Source organism: Trachypithecus francoisi, unplaced genomic scaffold (genome assembly GCF_009764315.1).
Source record: "Trachypithecus francoisi isolate TF-2019V2 unplaced genomic scaffold, Tfra_2.0 Lachesis_group3, whole genome shotgun sequence".
Classification (NCBI taxonomy): Eukaryota; Metazoa; Chordata; class Mammalia; order Primates; family Cercopithecidae; genus Trachypithecus; species Trachypithecus francoisi.
The window spans coordinates 146,022,216-146,042,450 of record NW_022681468.1 but is presented as its reverse complement, the minus strand read 5'-3'; the positions used below and the strand labels follow the sequence as shown (position 1 = coordinate 146,042,450).

The following is a 20,235-nucleotide window of genomic DNA, read 5'->3' as shown; positions in this document are numbered from 1 at the left end:
TTCAAAGAAAAGAGGACACACATGGTCAATTAGGAAGAAAAACCTCTTTGTGCCTGATACATTGAATGCATTGTCCTCATGCCATTTGCCCTAATGTAAGAATAGTCTTGGGAAATCAGCCAGCATGACTGTCCACTTGACTCATTAGCTGCAACAGTACTAGTCTCTGAGACCTTGTCAGGTCAATATAGAATGAGCTCTGTCTGGCTGAGCGCGGTGGCTCAAGCCTGTAATCCCAGCACTTTGGGAGGCCGAGACGGGTGGATCACGAGGTCAGGAGATCGAGACCATCTTGGCTAACACGGTGAAACCCTGTCTCTACTAAAAAAAAAAAAATACAAAAAACTAGCCGGGGCCGGGCGCGGTGGCTCAAGCCTGTAATCCCAGCACTTTGGGAGGCCGAGACGGGTGGATCACGAGGTCAGGAGATCGAGACCATCCTGGCTAATACGGTGAAACCCCGTCTCTACTAAAAAATACAAAAAAGCTAGCTGGGCGAGGTGGTGGGCGCCTGTAGTCCCAGCTACTCAGGAGGCTGAGGCAGGAGAATGGCGTGAACCCAGGAGGCGGAGCTTGCAGTGAGCTGAGATCCGGCCACTGCACTCCAGCCTGGGCGACAGAGCGAGACTCTGTCACAAAAAAAAAAAAAAAAGAATGAGCTCTGTCTGAATCCAAAGTTTCTCCAGAGAGAAAGAAGCAGGAATTAAATATTAATAAAATGGTAAAAGATATAGAGGATTTTTATCTTCAAAGGAAAAAAATCACTCTATTCAAATTAGGAAGGAGTTTTATAGAATAGTTTTGATTAGACATACACTGGTAAAATGTAGTCTTTGGCGTTTTACCTTCCCTCACAACATGTATTTTCAAACTTCTCAATATTCAAGTTACCACTCTAACTGTTGAAATACAGATAGATCAAACAGCTTTATAGAGGGGTAACTCATATGCCATACAATTCACCTATTTAAAGTGCACAATTCGGTGGTTATTGGTACATATATAAGGTTGTGCAATCTTTGCCACAATCGACTTTAGAACATTTTCATCACCCCCCCAAAAGAAATCCTCCCATAGCCATTAGCAAGCAATCATTCCCCATTTCCCAACTTCCTTCTTCCCCAGTCTTGGACAACCATTAATCTACTTTCTGTCTCCACGGATTTGCCTATGCAGTTATGCAGCTCATACAACGTTTTGGTCAACAACGGATCTCATATATGATAGTGGCCCCAAAAGACTATAATGAAACTGAAAAATTCCTATTGCCTAGTGGTGTCACAGTCATCATAATGTAATATATTACTCATATGTTTGTGATGATGCTGGTGTAAACAAACCTACTGCAACGCCAATCATATAAAAGCATAGCACATACAATTATGTACAGTAAATAACACTTGATAATAGTAATGACTATGTTACTGTTTTATGTATTATTATACTATACTTTTTATCATTATCCATGTGTGTTATTGCCCTGAAGACCTTCCAGTGGGACAAGATACAGAGGTTAAAGACAGTGATAATGATGATCCTGACCTTGTTTTTTTTTTTTTTTTTTTGAACAGCAGCAAGATTTATTGTAAAGAGCAAAACAGCAAAGCTTCCACAGCGTTGACTGGAACCCAAGCAAGTTACTGCTACTGGCTGAGGGTTGGCCAGCTTTTATTCCCTTATTTGTCCCCACCCATGTTCTCTTTCTGTCCTATCAGAGGGCCCTTTTTTCAATCCTGCCGCAACTGACTACTTTTAGACTCCTGCTGATTGGTGCATTTTACAGAGCGCTGATTGTTCCGTTTTACAGAGTGCTGATTGGTGCATTTTACAATCCTCTTGTAAGACAGAAAACTTTTCCAAGTCCCCACTCGACCCAGGAAGTCCAGCTAGCTTTACCTGGAGTCTCCGAGCAGAAAGGACTGGCTGATGGAGAATGCACCCAGTTTTTTTTTTTTTTTTTTTTTTTTTATTATACTTTAAGTTCTAGGGTACATGTGCATGACGTTTATATCATGTATAACTCCCCAATGCAATCCCTCCCTCCTCCCCCCTCCCCATGATAGGCCCCAGTGTGTGATGTTCCCCTTCCCGAGTCCAAGTGATCTCATTGTTCAGTTCCCACCTATGAGTGAGAACATGCGGTGTTTGGTTTTCTCTTCTTGTGATAGTTTGCTAAGAATGATGGTTTCCAGCTGCATCCATGTCCCTACAAAGGACGCAAACTCATCTTTTTTGATGGCTGCATAGTATTCCATGGTGTATATGTGCCACATTTTCTTAATCCAGTCTGTCACAGATGGACATTTGGGTTGATTCCAAGTCTTTGCTATTGTGAATAGTGCCGCAATAAACATACGTGTGCATGTGTCTTTGTAGTAGAGTAATTTATAATCCTTTGGGTATATACCCAGTAGTGGGATGGCTGGGTCATATGGTACATCTAGTTCTAGATCCTTGAGGAATCGCCATACTGTTTTCCATAATGGTTGAACTAGTTTACAATCCCACCAACAGTGTAAAAGTGTTCCTATTTCTCCACATCCTCTCCAACACCTGTTGTTTCCTGACTTCTTAATGATTGCCATTCTAACTGGTGTGAGATGGTATCTCATTGTGGTTTTGATTTGCATTTCTCTGATGGCCAGTGATGATGAGCGATCCTGACCTTGTGTACGCCTAGGTTAATGTGTGTTTGCCTTAGTTTTTAACAACAAAGTTTAAAAAGTAAAAATAAATTTTAAATACCAAAAAGCTTATGGGATTTTTAAAATGTTTTTGTACAACTGTTCAATGTGTTTATATTTTAAGCTAGGTGTTATTACAAAAGAATCACAAAGTTTAAAAATTCTAAAAGTTCATGAAGTTACAGTAAGCTGAGCTTAATTTGTTATTGAAGAAAAAATTTTTAAATAAATTTAGTGTAGCTTAAGTGTACAGTGTTTATTAAATCCATAGTAGGGTACATCAATGTCTGAGACCTTCGTATTCATTCACCACTCACCCACTGACTCATCCAGAGAAACTTCTAGTCCTGCAAGCTCTATTCATGGTAAGTGTCCCATATAGGTGTACCATTTTTGATGCTTCATACATTAAAGATGTTTGATGTTTTACTGTACTTTTTTATGTTTAGATACCCAAACACTTACCATTTTGTCACAAGTGCCTATAGTATTCAGTACAGTAACATGCTATACAGGTTTGTAGCCTAAGAGCAACAGGCTAGCCCATATAACCTAAGTAGTATATATAGTAGGGTATACCATCTAGGGTTGTGTACACTCTATCATGTTCACACAACAAAATCACCCTATTCTCAGAACATACCCTGTTGCTAAGTAATGACACATGACTGTAACTGGAATCATACAATATATAGTCTTCTTTGATTGGTTTCTTTCATTTAACATAACATTTTCAAGGCTCATCCATGTAGAAAATATATATTTCTTTTCATTGGCAAATATTGCATTACCTGGATATACCACACTGTATTTACTCATTTCTCAGCTGACAGATATTTGGGTTACTTCTACTTTTTGGCTATGGTGAATAATGCTGATAAAACTTTCATAACAGTACCATACATGGTAATAAAGAGCCTATATCACTCAAATTCTTTTTTTTTTTTTTTTTTTTTTTTTTGAGACAGGGTCTCACCCAGGCTGCAGTGCAGTGGCACGATTACAACTCACTGCAGCCTTGATGTCCCAGGCTCAACTGATCTTCTTCCCTCAGCCTCTTGAGTAGCTGGGACCACAAACACACAACACCATGCCCAGCTAATTTTTGTATTTTTTGTAGAAACAGCATTTTGCCATGTTGCCCACGCTGGTGTCTAACCCATGGGCTCAAGTAATACACCTGCCTCAGCCTCCCAAAGTGCTGAGATTACAAGTGTGAGCCACTGTGCCCAGCTCAAATTATTTCAAAGGTGTGAAAGGCAAAATTTCTTAAAAACACCTGCGCTATTCAAGGTGCCATCCTAGAAGCAGAGTGACCAAGGTGCTAACTTACTGACCTTGAACTTCCCAGACTGTGGGAAATATATTTCTGTTCTTTATTTTTTTTTTGTAGTGTGCTAGTTGTAAGAAACCATCAGTTAAATTTAAATGGTGGCAATAAAAATGATGCAGATTTGGTAACATGTTTTGTCATTTGTACTAAGTTGAGAATTTAAAGGTTTAGGGTCCACTTTACTACTATTTATTTGTAGCTTGTCATTTTTCCTTTCATGCCTGTACTGCTTTTAGCGCTAGTAGTTCTCAACTTAGTCTTTAAAAAAGGACTAAGTTCTCAACTTAGTCCTTTAAAAAAAGGACATATTTTTTTACCTTCATTAGCTTCAACAAGAAAACCCATAATTACTACTGCCCATTAGAACTAAATGGATGGTGAATATTTACCACACAATTTCTTCCTATTAAGCCTACTACAGCTGTCCCTTGAGGACTCGTTCCAGGAACCCCCATAGATACCACAATCCAAATGCTCAAGTCTCTTATATAAAATAGAGTAGTATTTGCATATAAGCTAGCACATCCTCCTATATACTTTATCTTTCTGGGTTACTTATAATACCTAATACAATGTAAATGTACATAAATGGTTGTTTTACTGTTGTTGTTTTTTTCTTGTTTTTTTCCCAAACATTTTCCATTCACAGTTGGTTGAATCCATGGTTGTACAATGTTTTAGTACGGTTATATTCCGTTTCCTAAGAAAACACTTAACTTTATTTTCCTGTTTACAGATGGGTCTGATACCCAATAATTAATATTATTTTAATAAGCCAAATTCTTCACATATAGAAAGATGAATTAATACCACATATGTGCTCAAAAATAAAGAAAGAAAGGTGGGGTTTCCCTTTAAGGATAGAGTCTGAACTCCTAAAAGGCTAAAATTAGCTCTCTAAGATCTGTTCCCTGCCATATATCCAGCCTCATCGCCACTACTCTTTAAACCCATCCTGCATGCAGTAACAGAGGCCTGCTTGTGTTTGCCTGTACATAGTGCACTCTTTGCTTCCCTGTCTTTGCTCCTGCTGCTTTGTCTAGAAGGCCTCCTACAACAATCCTTCACCTGCCTCATTCTGATTTTTAAAATAATTGGTTCAGTGGTCACCTCCTAGGAAGGCTTAATAAACGTGGTTCCAGCCTCTCATTGACCCCTCCCCTATCACCAGTAACATAATCACAAGTTAAGTATAGTTTCCTCTGGACTCCTGTGATGTGTACAATCTCTGCACTTACTGACTCCAACTGTACTTATCCACTGAGAAGTATGTTTTCACCTCTAAACTGTGAGGGAAAGTTCTGTCACAGATTCTATACAACCAGTACTGGGACTGAAAATACAAAGCTGTTTAAGAAACGTTTTTAGTTTGCTGATGAAATACATTAGCCATTCTCAAACTTTTTGGTCTCAGGACATCTTTACACTGCTAAAAATGATTGAGAACATCAATGAGCTTTTGTTTATGTGGATGATATATATGGTATATTTTTACCATTTTAGAAGTTTAAACTGAGAAATTTTTTAAAACATGCATCAATTCAAGAAAAGAAAAGTTAATAAATAACCCTTAGCATTTTTTGAAAATATCTGTGACTCCAGGGACTCTCTGAAAGGGTGTCAGGGACCACCCAGGGCCCCAGACCACAGCATAATGGTATTGTGGGTAGTTTCCTAAATTACAAAATGTATTTTCATTCACAAATAAAATATTTGAGAAGGTTGATAGGCAAATGAAAAGATATAAAGGAAGGGAAGGGGGATACAACCTTAACCATAGCTAGAGAAAATAGCTGTGGACAGGGAGGCAAAGCTAAGGAAGAGTGGTGATAAAGTACAAACATCACCAGTCTTGAGAAAAATAATAAAGAAACTAAAAGTAATTCTGCATCAACAAAACCAAAAACAGGAATGACACAGAAGGCCAAAAGTTTGAACGAAACTTTAAGTAAAAATTGATCTTTTGGGTAAGAAATGTACCACTTTAACAATTCTGTTCCACACTACTCCCATCTTTTCATCTTTCTCAATCCTCATATGCTCTTTATTACACACCTCTTCTCCCTCTTTTGGATCTCTATTCTCTCTTGATTTGTAGTTATCAGCCAAAAAATGCTGCTCAAATGTTATATGATTAGAGGGGAGAAAGCAACAGCTCTCGTGAAGCTGCATGATTGGAATTCAACTGATAAATTTTTTAACATTCTATTAAAATATAAAAAATGTTAATGAGATTTTAAAATTAGAAATGCTGAAGTTATTTTTACATGCTGAAAATACATTAAAAATTACTGTTCTTAAAATATGCTGCCTAAAGGCCAGGATTGGAAAGTAATTTGGATTTGGCTATTGTGCTAGGGTGGTAGAATTATAGATGACTTAAATTACTTCTTTAATTTTGTTATATCACTGTTCCTACAGCAACAAAAGCCACGGAAATATGACAATTAATTCTCAATTTCCATATGCCTTTGGTCCTTTCTACAGACTTTTCAGGGATGTGCAAGTGGTTTGGATTTTGTTAAGTAGTCATGTGCACTGGGGTCAAAAGCTTAAAGTCTAGACCGGGGTAAACGAATTATAGACTAAACCAAATTGAGCCCACATACAGCTTCTGTATAGCCCTCAAGCTAAGAATGGCTTCTTACATTTTTAAAAGGTATAAAAACAAAACAAAATGAAAAAAGAATAATAGACAGAAGAAATTGTAAATAGTCTGCTAAACTGAAAATGTAATTACTGTCTGGACTTTTATTTTTAAAAGTCTCCCTTGCCAGGTGCAGTGATGCATGCCTGTAGTCACAGCTACTGGCGAGGCTGAGGCGGAAGGATCAGAGGATCATCTGAGCCCCTGAGTCCAAGGCCAGAGACTCTGAGATCTCTTTGGGGGAAAAAAAAAAAAAAAAAACAAGCCCAGGTGTGGTGGCTCATGCCTGTAATCCCAGCACTTTGGGAGGCCAAGGCGGGTGAATCACCTGAGGTCTGGAGTTCGAGACCAGCGTGACCAACATGGAGAAACCCCATCTCTACCAAAAATACAAAATTAGCTGAGCGTGGTGGTGCATGCCTGGAATCCCAAATACTCAGGAGGCTGAGGCAGGAGAATCGCTTGAACTCGGGAGGCAGAGGCTGTGGTGAGCCAAGATCGTGCCATTGCACTCCAGCCTGGGCAACAAGAGCAAAACTCTGTCTCAAAAACAACAATAACAGCAACAAAAAACAAACAAAAAAACCTCTGGACACAGTGGCTCATGCCTGTAATCCCAACACTTTGGGTGGTGGCCAAGACAGGAGGATCTCTGAAGCTAGGAGTTGGAGACCAGCCTGACCAACACAATGAGACACCTCTATCAGTAATTTAAAAATTAGCCGGGCATGGTGACACAAGCCTGTAGTCCCAGCTACTTGGGAGGCTAAGACGGGTGGATCCTTGAGCCCAGGAATTCAAGGCTGCAGTGAACTATGATGGTACCACTGCACTCCAGCCTGGGCAACAGAGTGAGACTTCTCTCTAAATAAAAATAAAAATAAATAAAATAAAATAGTTTGCCAGTGCCAGATATAAAGCATTTCAGCTTAGTGCCTGGCCCATAATATGTACTCAATAAAATGTTAGATACTATTGTGATATTATTGCTGTCTTCTATTATCATTAATGGTTATGTTCCTCGAATAATTTTTTTTTTTTTTTTTTGAGACGGAGTCTCTCTCTGTCGCCCGGGCTGGAGTGCAGTGGCCGGATCTCAGCTCACTGCAAGCTCCGCCTTCCGGGTTCACGACATTCTCCTGCCTCAGCCTCCCGAGTAGCTGGGACTACAGGCGCCCGCCACCTCGCCCGGCTAGTTTTTTGTATTTTTTAGTAGAGACGGGGTTTCACAGTGTTAGCCAGGATAGTCTCGATCTCCTGACCTCGTGATCCGCCCGTCTCGGCCTCCCAAAGTGCTGGGATTACAGGCTTGAGCCACCGCGCCCGGGCCCTCGAATAATTTTTAAATCTCTAAACTGGTCTCATCACATTAACAATGAAGTGTCAGTGCCATTGTTTGCTCTTTGCATTCTTTTCATCCAGCTTTTTCATACATATCTTGATCTCTCCTTTCTTTTACTGTGGTAAAATACACATAACATAAAATTTACCATTTTTCTCCTTCATTTTTGAAAGACATTTTCACTGGTTATAGAATTCTGGGTTGACAGAATGTTTTCCCATTTAAATATGTCACCCATTATCTTCTGGCTTGCAAGGTTTCTTTCTTTTCCTTCTTTCTTTGCTTTTTAATTTCGTTTTAGTTAACAAAAAAAATTTGTTTTATTTTTTGAGACGGAGTCTCGCTCTGTCGCCCAGGCTGGAGTGCAGTGGCTCAGTCTTGGCTCACTGCATGCTCTGCCTTCCAGGTTCATGCCATTCTCCTGCCTCAGCCTCCCGAGTAGCTGGGACTACAGGCGCCCGCCACCATGCCCGGCTAATTTTTTTTGTATTTTTTAGTAGAGACGAGGTTTCACCATTTTAGCCAGGATGGTCTTGATCTCCTGACCTCGTGATCCGCCTGCCTCGGCCTCCCAAAGTGCTGGGATTATAGGCGTGAGCCACCGTGCCTGGCCATTTTTTGTTTGTTTTTGTTTTTGTTTTTTTGAAGGAAAATTTGTATTTTAATTATTTTTATGTACAGAAAACTCAACAGTGTACATTTAACCCAGCTTAGTGGCAAGTTCTTTAGCCTTTGCCTTTTTGAGCTTGGCGATACAAGCCACAGACTTGGGACCCAGGACATTGCCGCCCCAGTGACGGCGGATCTCATCGTATCTGTCGTTGTAATTGGTCCTGATAGCTTCCACCAGCTTAGCCAAAGCGCCTTTGTCTTTCGAGTTCACCTGTGTGAAGGCGACAGTGGTGCAGGTCTTCCTGTGGACTAGACGACCCAGTCTGGCCTTCCCCTTGATAATGCAGTAAGGGACCCCCATTTTACGACACAGGGCAGGCAAGAAGACAACCAGCTCGATGGGATCCACGTCGTGTGCAATCACCACCAGCTGAGCTTTCTTGTTCTCCACCAAGGTGGTGATGGTGTTAACTCCTGCTCAAAGGACAGGTGGTCTCTTAGTGGGGACATCCCCTTTGCCAGCAGCGTTCTTCTCGGCCCGGGCCAACAGCCTCTGCTTCTTCTCTTGCTTTGTCTCTGGTCTGTACTTGTGGACCAGCTTAAGCAGCTGAGTAGCTGTTTGGCGGTCCAGGGCCTGGGTGAACTGGTTAATAGCAGGAGGCACTTTCAGCTGCTTATAGAGGATGGCTCTCTGCCGCTGCAACCTAATATAGCGAGGCCATTTCACAAAGCGGGTGAGGTCTCTTTTGGGTTGGATGTCCTGTCCAATACCAAAATTCTTAGGTCTTTTCTCAACCAGGGGATTCACCACTTTCTTGGCCTCCTGCTTTTTCACGACAGCAGGGGCCGGAGCCACCTTCTTTCCCTTGGCCTTCTTTCCTTTCGGCATCTTGGGCGGCGGGAGGAGCCATTTTTTTTTTTAAGAGAAGTTTTGGGTTCACAGCAGAATTGAGCAGAAAGTACAGAGTTCCCATATACTCCCCTACCCCCTACATGAAACCCATCCCCCAACTATTGACATCCCACCCTACAGTGGTACATTTGTTATAATCAATACATTGATTATGAACCTACGTTGACATATCATTATCACCCAAAGTCCATAGTTCACATTAGGGTTCACTCTTGATAGTGTACTTTCTCTGGGTTTTGGAAAGTGTACAATGATGTATATCCATCACTTTCATATTATATAGAATAGTTTTACTGCCCTAAAAATCCTCTTTGCTCTACGTAAGTTCCCTCCTTCTTTCCTAACCCTTGAAAACCAGTGATCATTACTGTCTCAATAGTTTTGCCTTTTCCAGAATGTCATATAGTTGAAATTATACAGTGTATAACCTGATTGGTTTCTTTCACTTTGTAAAATGCCTTTAAGTTTCTTCCATGTCTTTTCATGGCTTGATAACACAGTTATTTTTAGTGCTAAGTGGACCATGGTTTATTTATTTATTCACCTTCTTGTAATTATTTGTTGTACATTTTTTGTTTGTAATTTTTTGTATTTATTCACCTTCTTGTAAATAACCTTCTTTCTTCTGAAGAACATTTTGGTTGTTTCCAAGTTTTGACAATTATGGATAAAGCTGTTATAAACATCCACATGCAGTTTTTGTTTTTTTAGAGACAGGGTCTTGCTATGTTGCCCAGGCTGGAGCACAGTAGCTATTCACAGGCATTTATAGCATACTACAGCCTCAAACTCCTGGGCTGAAGCAATCCGTCTGCCTCAGCCTCCTGAGTAGCTGGGACTGCAGGACCACATCACCATGCCCAGCTATGTACAGGCTTTTGTGTGGATATAAGTTTTCAGTTCATTGGGGGTAAATACCAAGGAGTGTGACTGCTAGATTATATAGTAAGAGTATGTCCAGTTTTGTAAGAAACTGCTTGCAAGGTTTCGAGAAGTCTACTTTTCATAGGACTTCATATATTTCACAACTGCAGTACAGACAGTCCTCAATTTACTACCATTCAACACAGTAAATCACTGATACAATCCTCTGGCAACTACTTTCCATTACCTCTCTTAACACAGAAAAAGTGTGGACCATCTCTACTTTTCCATTATAATCCATCTCTAGCTTCAATATTTTTTCATCGTTCTAGTTATTGCTAACCTTGAAACTCTCAAGGGTCAGCATTTTCTAATCCCTTTAATGAAGCCATGCTCTAGCACTTTCTTGCCCTGTGATCTTCTTCAGATTACTGAATCTCTCTCAACTTGTTTCCTCATTTGCATAATGAAGATAATAGTGTGAGAAATTAAATAACAAAATGTATTATCTTTGAAAAGTGCTTGCCTATTATTGTACTTTTCTATCACTAATAGCTGATTAAATATTACATTTATAACCAATTTTATAAAGACTCAGATATCTCTCCCCCAGTTAAGCATATAACTCTGTTACAATGCTACTTCCAAATGAAAACCAAATTAAACTTAAGAAAACCACTTCCATTTAATTAAAATGCCTTTTCCAGAAATTCAACCTGCTGTAAATATGGTCTCCTATGAACTACAAAATCTTTCCTTTCTTAACTCTCATGTTTACATATATATGTAACATACATATGTGTGTGCTTCTATATATATGAGCCTGATGACTCGTGACTGCCCCTGCACATCTGGCCTTCCATCTGCAACAGGGACAGTGGCAGATACAATGCTTAGCTAATTTTTTATTGAACAGACTCCATTACTCACTCATATATTTCACTGACTCTGAAAGAACCAAGCAAATGATCTGATGGTTTTGGTAATTAAAAAACTTCCTGCCAGCATGCATTTTCAGCAATTGTCAAAGGTATTCCAGGGTGATAAATTGCCCCTGCAAGGGCCTGATCAATTTATTTCTCTTGATCATCAGGTTCAAGGGACTTCTTGTCTATAAAACAACGTCCCTAAGAATATTTTAATGCAGCTGCTAGCAGTATCCTTGGAAGGCTGACTGGGTATGCATTCCTTCATAACAGTAAGTCTCAGGCTGAAAAAGGACTCATAACTTTCTCTCAACTCCAAAAATATTTAAAGTTGTTCTTAATCACCCATTCGGAACCCTTTGAAGAAGTAGAGCAATCAGCATCTTGTTTCTAATCTCTACAAAAGAAATAGATGCTAATTCTAGTACTCTCTCCATTCTTAGTCATTTGAGGTACACAAAGGAGCTAGGGAATATTGGTTGGTGACAGTCACCAATCAAAAGTCAACACGAGGAAAACTATATGCCAAAGGGTTCATTCTCCTGCCTCAGCCTCCTGGGTAGCTGGGACTACAGGCGCCCGCCACCACATCTGGCTGATTTTTTGTATTTTTAGTAGAGACAGGGTTTCACCATGTTAGCCAGGATGGTCTCGATCTCCTGACCTTGTGATCTGCCCGCCTTGGCCTCCTAAAGTGCTGGGATTACAGGAGTGAGCCACTGCACCTGGCCGAATACTTCTCTCTTTCCATATAAAAATGTCAGAAGTCCCTGGAGATAGAAGTATATCTTATTTTGTATTTCAAAAGTTGTGCTATAATGCTTATTTTAAGTGCACAGGAATTATAATGAACTTATACTAGAAGTTTTATTTTAAAATTCCTGTTATATGGTTTTAGAAATCATTTTAAGAGAATAAAAGCCTGAAGGGACTATTAAGAACTCCATATATTATTTATGTACTATTTCTAAATTCATAATTTAGTCTAATTTTTTAAAAATACTGAAACAAAAACATAATAAAAAGGAAAGCCCTTATCTGGCACTGTCCCTTCACTGATTTTTTTTTTCTTTTTTTTTTTAAGAGGGAGTCCCCCTCTGTCGCCCAGGCTGGAGTGCAGTGGCGCGATCTCAGCTCACTGCAACCTCCACCTACCGGGTTCACGCCATTCTCCTGCCTCCGCCTCCCGAGTAGGTGGGACTACAGGTGACCGCCACCACGCCCAGCTAATTTTTTGTATTTTTAATAGAGACGGGGTTTCACCGTGTTAGCCAGGATGGTTACAATCTCCTGAACTCGTGATCTGCCCACCTCAGCCTCCCAAAGTGCTGGGATTACAGGCGTAAGCGACCGTGCCTGGCCTGTATTTTTAGTAGAGATGGGGTTTCACCATATTGGCCAGGCTGGTCTTGAACTCCTGACCTTGTGATCCACCCGCCTCGGCCTCCCAAAGTGCTGGGATTACAGGCATGAGGCACCGCGCTCGGCCACCTTCACTGATTTTTCCCTTTCATATTTTTAAGTCATCTATTAAAATGAAAATGTTTCAGAGATAAGTTAAGCTTCATTAGTGAATACCTTTGTATTTAGCCAGATGAAAAGGGGGTCTTATAGGAATGGTTCTATATAAAACCTCTCTTTAACTTTTGCCCTTCTATCTGCAGCTGTCCCAGAGAAGATCAAAGCGTACCAAATTTGCAGGATTCTCCCTCACAAACAGGGTATGACTATATCCCCAAGAACAGCTCTTGACAAGCTCTGTGCCACTTATACCAAATAGGGTGACCCTGCCTTCCCGATAGGAACAAAAAATGAACTTCCAAAAGAAACAATCTGCATCGTAGAGTTATGCTCCCTTCTCATTTCACATCACTAAGTCCACTGCCTGATTCTACTGCTTATCTTGGAAACATGGACTTTGAAGTCAGAAAATCTCACTTTAATTCCCAATCCTGTTACTTACCAGCTTTGTTTTTCAAGTTTTCATTTTTGTGGGTACACAGTAGTGTATATATTTATGGGGCACATAAGATACTTGATACCTCTCATGAGGTACATGATACGAGCATGAAATGTGTAATAATCATATTATGGTAAATGGGGTATTCATCCCCTCTGACATTTATCCTTTGTGTTACAAACAATCCAATTACATACTCCTTTAGTTATTTTTAAATGTACAGTTAAAATATTATTGACTATAGCCACTCTGTTGTGCTATCAAATACTAGGTCTTATTCATTCTTTCTAACAACTTTTTGTGCCCATTAACCATTCCCACTTCCCCTCCTCCCCACTTCTACCTTTCCCAGATTCTGGTAATCATCTTACTAGCTTTTTGACCTTGAATAAGTCACTTATATTCTCTGATCATCAATTTCTTTGTTTTCAAAAATGGGAATCATGATACCCTTGCAGATTAGTGACACAGGGTCTGAACTGGATAAAACAGCATGATATATGTGAACTTTATTTGTGTAACCATGAAATATTAAACAAATGCCAGATTTATCAACATATAAGAACAAAGTATACTGAGAATTTAGAAGACAAAATTAAACATGAATCTAGAAAGGGTAAATATATAATGAATGGCATCTCTGTCTGTAAGTCATCCACCATAAAAAGACCATTTGAGTTCCTCTATCCCAAGTCCCATAAGGTAATTAGGTATTTCAGAAAAAAAATGACATATATAAAGACATAATCTAATGGTACTAAAATTCATATCAAGAATGTATTAACAGAAGACAGTAGTATAGACAGATTTTTTTAGAAAGAAGGAGAGGGTTGCAAGAAGAATTTGGCAGTATTCACCCAACAGTGTCCAAGGAAAATGGATACTGACTCAGCAGGCATTACAATTTTGAGACAAATGTTCTGTACTATAAAGCAAACTTAATGTATCAGTCCTCACTAAGGTATAATGAAATCTCCTTCAAAACTACTGCTTTCTTTATTCTGAGTCTGTGTTCACCATGCCACTTTTTGATTACTAATTGGATCAGCAAGAATAAAAACCAGACCTAAACTGATATGATCTCCACAAGGACACCATGAGGTCCTGTAGGTAGAAGGCCAGCATTTCTTCTGACTTCGCTATTGACACCTCTTTCTAGCTTCAACATTAGCTATTTTTATTGTGAAGGCACTTTGCAAATTTATCAAGAGCCATATAGTTGTTCTCATTTTTTTGACTCTATACTTCTGCTTCCAGGTTATAATGCCAATGTGAAAGAATATGTTTACAAAGTTGAAAATCACAGAATTATATATACTTTAAAAAAGAAAGAAACCTGATCATTGTAGTACCCTTACTCCATGAATATTTCATAATACTTTAAAATAATGATTTATATAGTAGGGGCCACAAACTCAAACATCTACAGGATCAGGAAAGAAGCAATAAAGAGAAAAGTAGACTCGCTTAAGAGATAATAGAGAATGACGAAGACTGTGGCCAACTACTAGCTCACAAGGGCAGCCACTACTCAGCTCTGGTCATTTATTGCCACAGAGGAATGTGCACCCAAAGTTGTTAAATCTTCTGATTATTCAAGAGAAGCTACAAGTCAGGAACTCTTCCTGAAATATCTTTACTTTCAAACATTGGCAATTAATTCACTTTTTTAAAAAAACTGAGTGAGCTAATATTATGAAGACCAAACAAAACATTTCTATAGCCTGATTTGGCCTGGAGTCTACTACCAGTTTGAACTCTGTTCTGCAACTCTGAAAAATGCTTATGAGTCAAATTATATAAATACAATATACTCTTCTCATAAACAGATACATAAAAACTATCTACATGTGTTACATGTAATACATGTAATAAGCCAGTAATAAATTCTGTTAACATCAACTTTCATCTCCATAAAAACAGTAGTTACCTGCACTACTCGGACATATATGTCACATTGCATTTTATTCTTTTAATCTGGGATTGACTTGCAAAATAAACAACATATGCTATACTTTTAAATATATTTGAGCTGGAAATGTGTTTCCTTCTAGTAAAGAAAACTATAAATAATGTTCAGATCTTTAATGACATTTTGAGTCAATCATACATAGAGGTGATATTATATGAAACTACAGATACCTGTATATAAAATAATAAAAACTAAGACTGGGTTGAGATGATAGACTTTATGCACATATCTGAACCCCTTTCCCTCCTAAATCCAGTAAAATGAAATACTTAAAAGAATAAATTCAAAATTTCAGTGAAAGCAAGGAAGAGTGCTAAGCAGCTCACAGATTTTGAGGATTTCTCAAAGGAAAGAAAGCATGTGGAATCAGATCAGAGAAACAAGATCAGAGGAAATCTGAGTTCTAAACATTTGTAGGAAAAAACTGCTAGGTGCAGTTTTTACCTAGATAAAACTGCTAGGTAGGTGCAGTTTCAGCAGCTGCAAACTTAGAGTCAATTGAATAAGAAGCAGATGCAAATTCTGAGGCAATCATCAGGATAAGAAAGCATCCCGGTACAACAAGGCAGGTCCTTTCTTTCTCTGGATTATGCTAATAAGCAGATGACTGATCAAAGCAGCTAATGTGAGCACTGGAGTCCAATCTATTGCTTGTTAATAATTCAGGTCCTGTCCTATCACCCCTATTTGATTGCCAGCCTTCCTCAAAATGACAGTTGCTCAGATATATGCTAACCAGGGGAAGGAGTGCAATAAGGAAGAAGAGGAAGGATGATTTCTTAGGGGAGATGGAATAATGTTTCAGAATATATATATACACAAGTATATATATAATATATATACAACTACATATAATATATAATATATATACAACTACATATAATATATATACAACTATATATGATATATATACAACTATATATCATATATACAACTATATATATTATATCTATATATAGGGTTTTTTTGTTGTTTGTTTGTTTGTTTTTCAAAGAGACAGGGTCTGGCTGTCTCACTCTTTGCCCAGGCTGGAAGGCAGTGATACAATCATAGCTCACTGTAACTTTGAAATCCTGGGCTCAAGTGATCCCCCTACCTCAGCCTCTGGGGCAGCTGAGACTAAGGATGCCACCACACCCAGCTCCAAATATATTTCTTTGACTTTAACAATTGGCAGAGCCTGCACTCTGACTACAGGGCTACAACAGCCAGAGAAAGGGTACATTTTGAAAACTGTCACAAAAGCATCTGAAGATGTCAAGTAGACATGTTGTTGCCAGCATAATACACTTTCATTAACTGGCTAAAGGGTTAAAGAAGGAACCGGTTGCCTGCAACAGGTTAGGGTTGGGAGAGAGGGAGAAGGGTCAGCACTATCTCCTTTATGCCTCTCCCTCCCCAGTGCTGGTTACCAGTCTTTTCTGTCTGCATCATTCCTCCCTTGGGCTCAGAAAACAGAATTCTTGGATCCTCAAAGCAACTTTATGTAACCTTATAAAATTTATTAAAGTGTGAATGCACAGGCTGGATGCAGTGGCTCACACCATTAATCCCAGCACTTAGGGAGTCGGAGGCAGGTGGATTACCTGAGGTCAGGAGTTCGAGACCAGCCTGGCCAACATGGTAAAACACCGTCTCTACTAAAAATACAAAAAGTAGCCGGGCATTGTGGCATGTGCCTGTAATCCCAGCTACTCAAGGGGCGGGGGGGGTGGGCAGGGGCTGAGGCAGGAGAATCACTTGAACCCAGGAAGCAGAGGTTGCAGTGAGCTAAGATCACACCACTGCACTCCACCCTGGGCGACAGAACAAGACTCTGTCATTAAAAAAAAAAAAAAAAAAGTGTGAATGCACCCATCCAGGAGGAAGAGATAGCTAAAATGTATTTTGTCTTTACCCAGTCAATTTGCCTTCACTGCCCTCTAATGAAAGTTCTCTTTGGACTGTCCAGTTTCCCAGGACTTTCGTGATTCAGAAGTGAGAGAACGAGTAGTAGAGAAAGGCAGGACTGAAGAGCTGAGAAGAAAGAAGAAAAGATTCCTGCTTGCTCAGTTTCTGAACTCACCTTTGTAGAGAATCTGAATAATGGGCAAGGAGTTGAGAAAAATGAGAGAATAAGTCAAAAAGACTAAGTCTGCCCATCTAATAAAGAGTTGGGGAGGAAAAGATGAACGGGAAAAAAATCAGACTGGGGTAGCACAAAGACCTCAGGCTGAGCATTTTTGGGGTTTCTGAGCTGTGCTACAATGAAAGAATCGGAGGGAGGATAGAGAGATGGTGAGAAGCATTGCTATGGGTTACAACTTAGATGTTATTTAACAATCTTTGAGAAAAGCACATCAAGACTGAGATTCCTTTTAAATTCCTTCTGGATGCTGGACTGTGCTGCTTTGTATGCAATTCTGCAGAGATGGCCCACTTGGCCCTCAGCATTTATGAAGGCTAAGGCCTTAGAGGGGCCAAAGGAGGTTGAAGGGAAAGTGATATAAATAGAATCAGGGGACCTAGCAGCAGTGTGTACTTCCTTTGTCCAAGATAATTATAACCTAAATTAAAAGGAATTTCTAAATAAAACAGCAGTTTTCAATCACTAATAAATCTTCTTCCCTTGCTCTCAAAAACACACAGCCTTTAAAGGTTTGCTTTGAGGAATTAGAGCAAGGAATAAAAACTAGTCAATCTGGATTACATTTCTTTCTTTCCTTTTTTTTTTTGCCAATGTTCTTTACAGGGAGAAACATTTCAAAGAGTAATGAAGCTTGCTAGGGGAAGTGATTGAGGAGGATACATATATTCCAGTAGTTCTCTTCTAATTTAAAATCAAACTATGAGGAAGAAATTAAGGAAGTAATTATGAAAACCTCTGTACTTAAACTTCTTTAATAGCCCCCAGGTAACTCCATGGCAAGCCCTACCTGAGCCAAATTTCAAAGCAGACCAAGTTAGTCTGTAAAGGCTATAAAGTGTTTTCCCTTCTGGGTATATTGTATTGTACAAGGACAAAGACATCTTTAAAAGAATGTTCAGCCTTCACTAGTAAATGGAAAATACATTTTAAGGCAGATTTTAAGGGTCTTTCTGGGGCTCTAAAAATCCAGAACATAACTGTGGTCTCTTCCTCTGACCACTATAAGGCCAACTTTAGTTAATACTCTCTATTATTTCAGCACAGATTTCCCATTTACCACTTCTACATCATTTTGCCTCTATATTCAATCACTTTCTTGGCCCCTATACTCACTTTTCTATGAACTTGTCTTTTTTTCATTTCCTATCCTACCATTTCACTGTACTGAATATTACCTCAATTTATCACAGCATTTACTTCTCTTTTTAAAATTCCAATTCAAACTCAAGCCTAAAGCAGGAAATCTTCATAAACTAGGCAGTCAAAATCTTAGATTCAACCAGATCCCCCAATGGGATTCAAAAGGTATAATACAGAGCTTTGTATTGAATCTGTCCTCTAAGATTTTCCCTTTTTTTTTTTTAAATAAAGGCAGGGTCTTGCTCTATCACGCAGGCTGGGGTGCAGTGGCACAATCACTGCTCACTGCAGCTTAGACCTCTTATGCTCAAATGATCCACCCACCTCAGCCTCCTGAGTAACTGGGACTACAGGTTCATCCCACCATGCTAATTTTTTTAAACTTTTTATTTTATTTTATTAAATTTAACTTTTATGTTTTAGACAGGGTCTTGCTCTGTCACCCAGACCAGAGTGCAATGGTGTGATCACAGCTCACTGCAGCCTCGATCTCCTGGGTTCAAGCAATCCTCCCACCTCAGCCTCCTAAGTAGCTGGGACTACAGGTATGCACCACCACACCAAGTTAATTTTTTTTTATTTTTTGTAGAGACAGGGTCTTAACATGCTGCCCAAGCTGGTGTCAAACTCCCGCTGGGCTCAAGCAATCCTCCCACCTCGGCCTTCCAAAGTACTGGGATTACAGGTGTGTGCCACTGCACCTGGCCACTAAGAACATTTTTAAAATCACACTCATTAATTAATTACCATTTATAAGATAACAGCACTTTTCCTCTAAAATGGCTTACCCATCTTCCCAAGATCCATGTAACGGGAGGTAAACAAGGCTACTGACTTCGGGACATACAGTGACACTACCCACCATAACTTAACTGGTTCCGTTCTAGGTTGTTTTTTTCTTTCTTGTTTCCAAAGTTTAAACTTTATTTTAGGCAATCTGGTGCTTAAAATTCCCCAAGCTTAAAGTTTCTCTGGCCTTTTGGAATAAAATATCCCTAAGAGGGATATTTTAAACCCTTATTTTTATTTACCATGAATAAGTTTCGGATCCTTTCATCAGAGCAGGTTCTGATAATAAAGGAGAGAGAAGGCAGTTTATTCATTAGCTGTGGTTCCATCTCCTAGAAGGATTCTGAAAGGTGCATGATAGAAAAGCTGAAATCATAGAGACTGTCTACTTTTTTTTTTTTTTTTTTTTTTTAAGTTTAAGGCACTGTGTGAGGACAAAAGCACCTAACCCAGTCCTGGGTTCTGCCAGAACACAAAGCTCCATGAGCATAGGGATCTTTGCCTCTTTTATTCATTACTATCTCCAGCACCTAGAACGGTACCTAACATATAGTAAGTGGTAAAAAAATACATACAGAATAAATGACCGAGCATCTCAGAGGAAGTAACCAACTAAAGAAGACAGAATATATTTCAAGGGAATAGAATGTGCAAAAGCATAATGAGCAATAAACAGCATGGTCCCAGAGATGTACAGATAGTTCAATATGACTGGAGCATAGAACACCTGTCAGGGAATGTCAAGACCTACAATTCTGAACAGGCACAGAGGAGAAAGTTCACAGGGGGACCTACAAACCATACTAAGGAGTTTGGGCTTTATCCTGACAATAATGGAACATTAAAGGATCCCAAGAAGAATGGCAGGGGCATACTGAGTTTTAGAAAGATCTCTCTGGAATCACTTTGCCAGAAATAGGAATGA

At 39.3% G+C, this 20,235-nt stretch overlaps 1 protein-coding gene and 1 pseudogene across 3 annotated transcripts in view; both read right to left on the bottom strand.

The window, feature by feature from the left end:
- FRMD5 (FERM domain containing 5) overlaps positions 1 to 20,235 on the bottom strand; it is a 345,313-nt gene that overhangs the window by 244,582 nt on the left and 80,496 nt on the right. The window lies entirely within an intron of this gene.
- On the bottom strand, positions 8,644 to 9,527 carry LOC117070753 (annotated as a pseudogene). Its single transcript, XR_004432042.1, has one exon. The product of XR_004432042.1 is annotated as a 60S ribosomal protein L7a-like (transcript).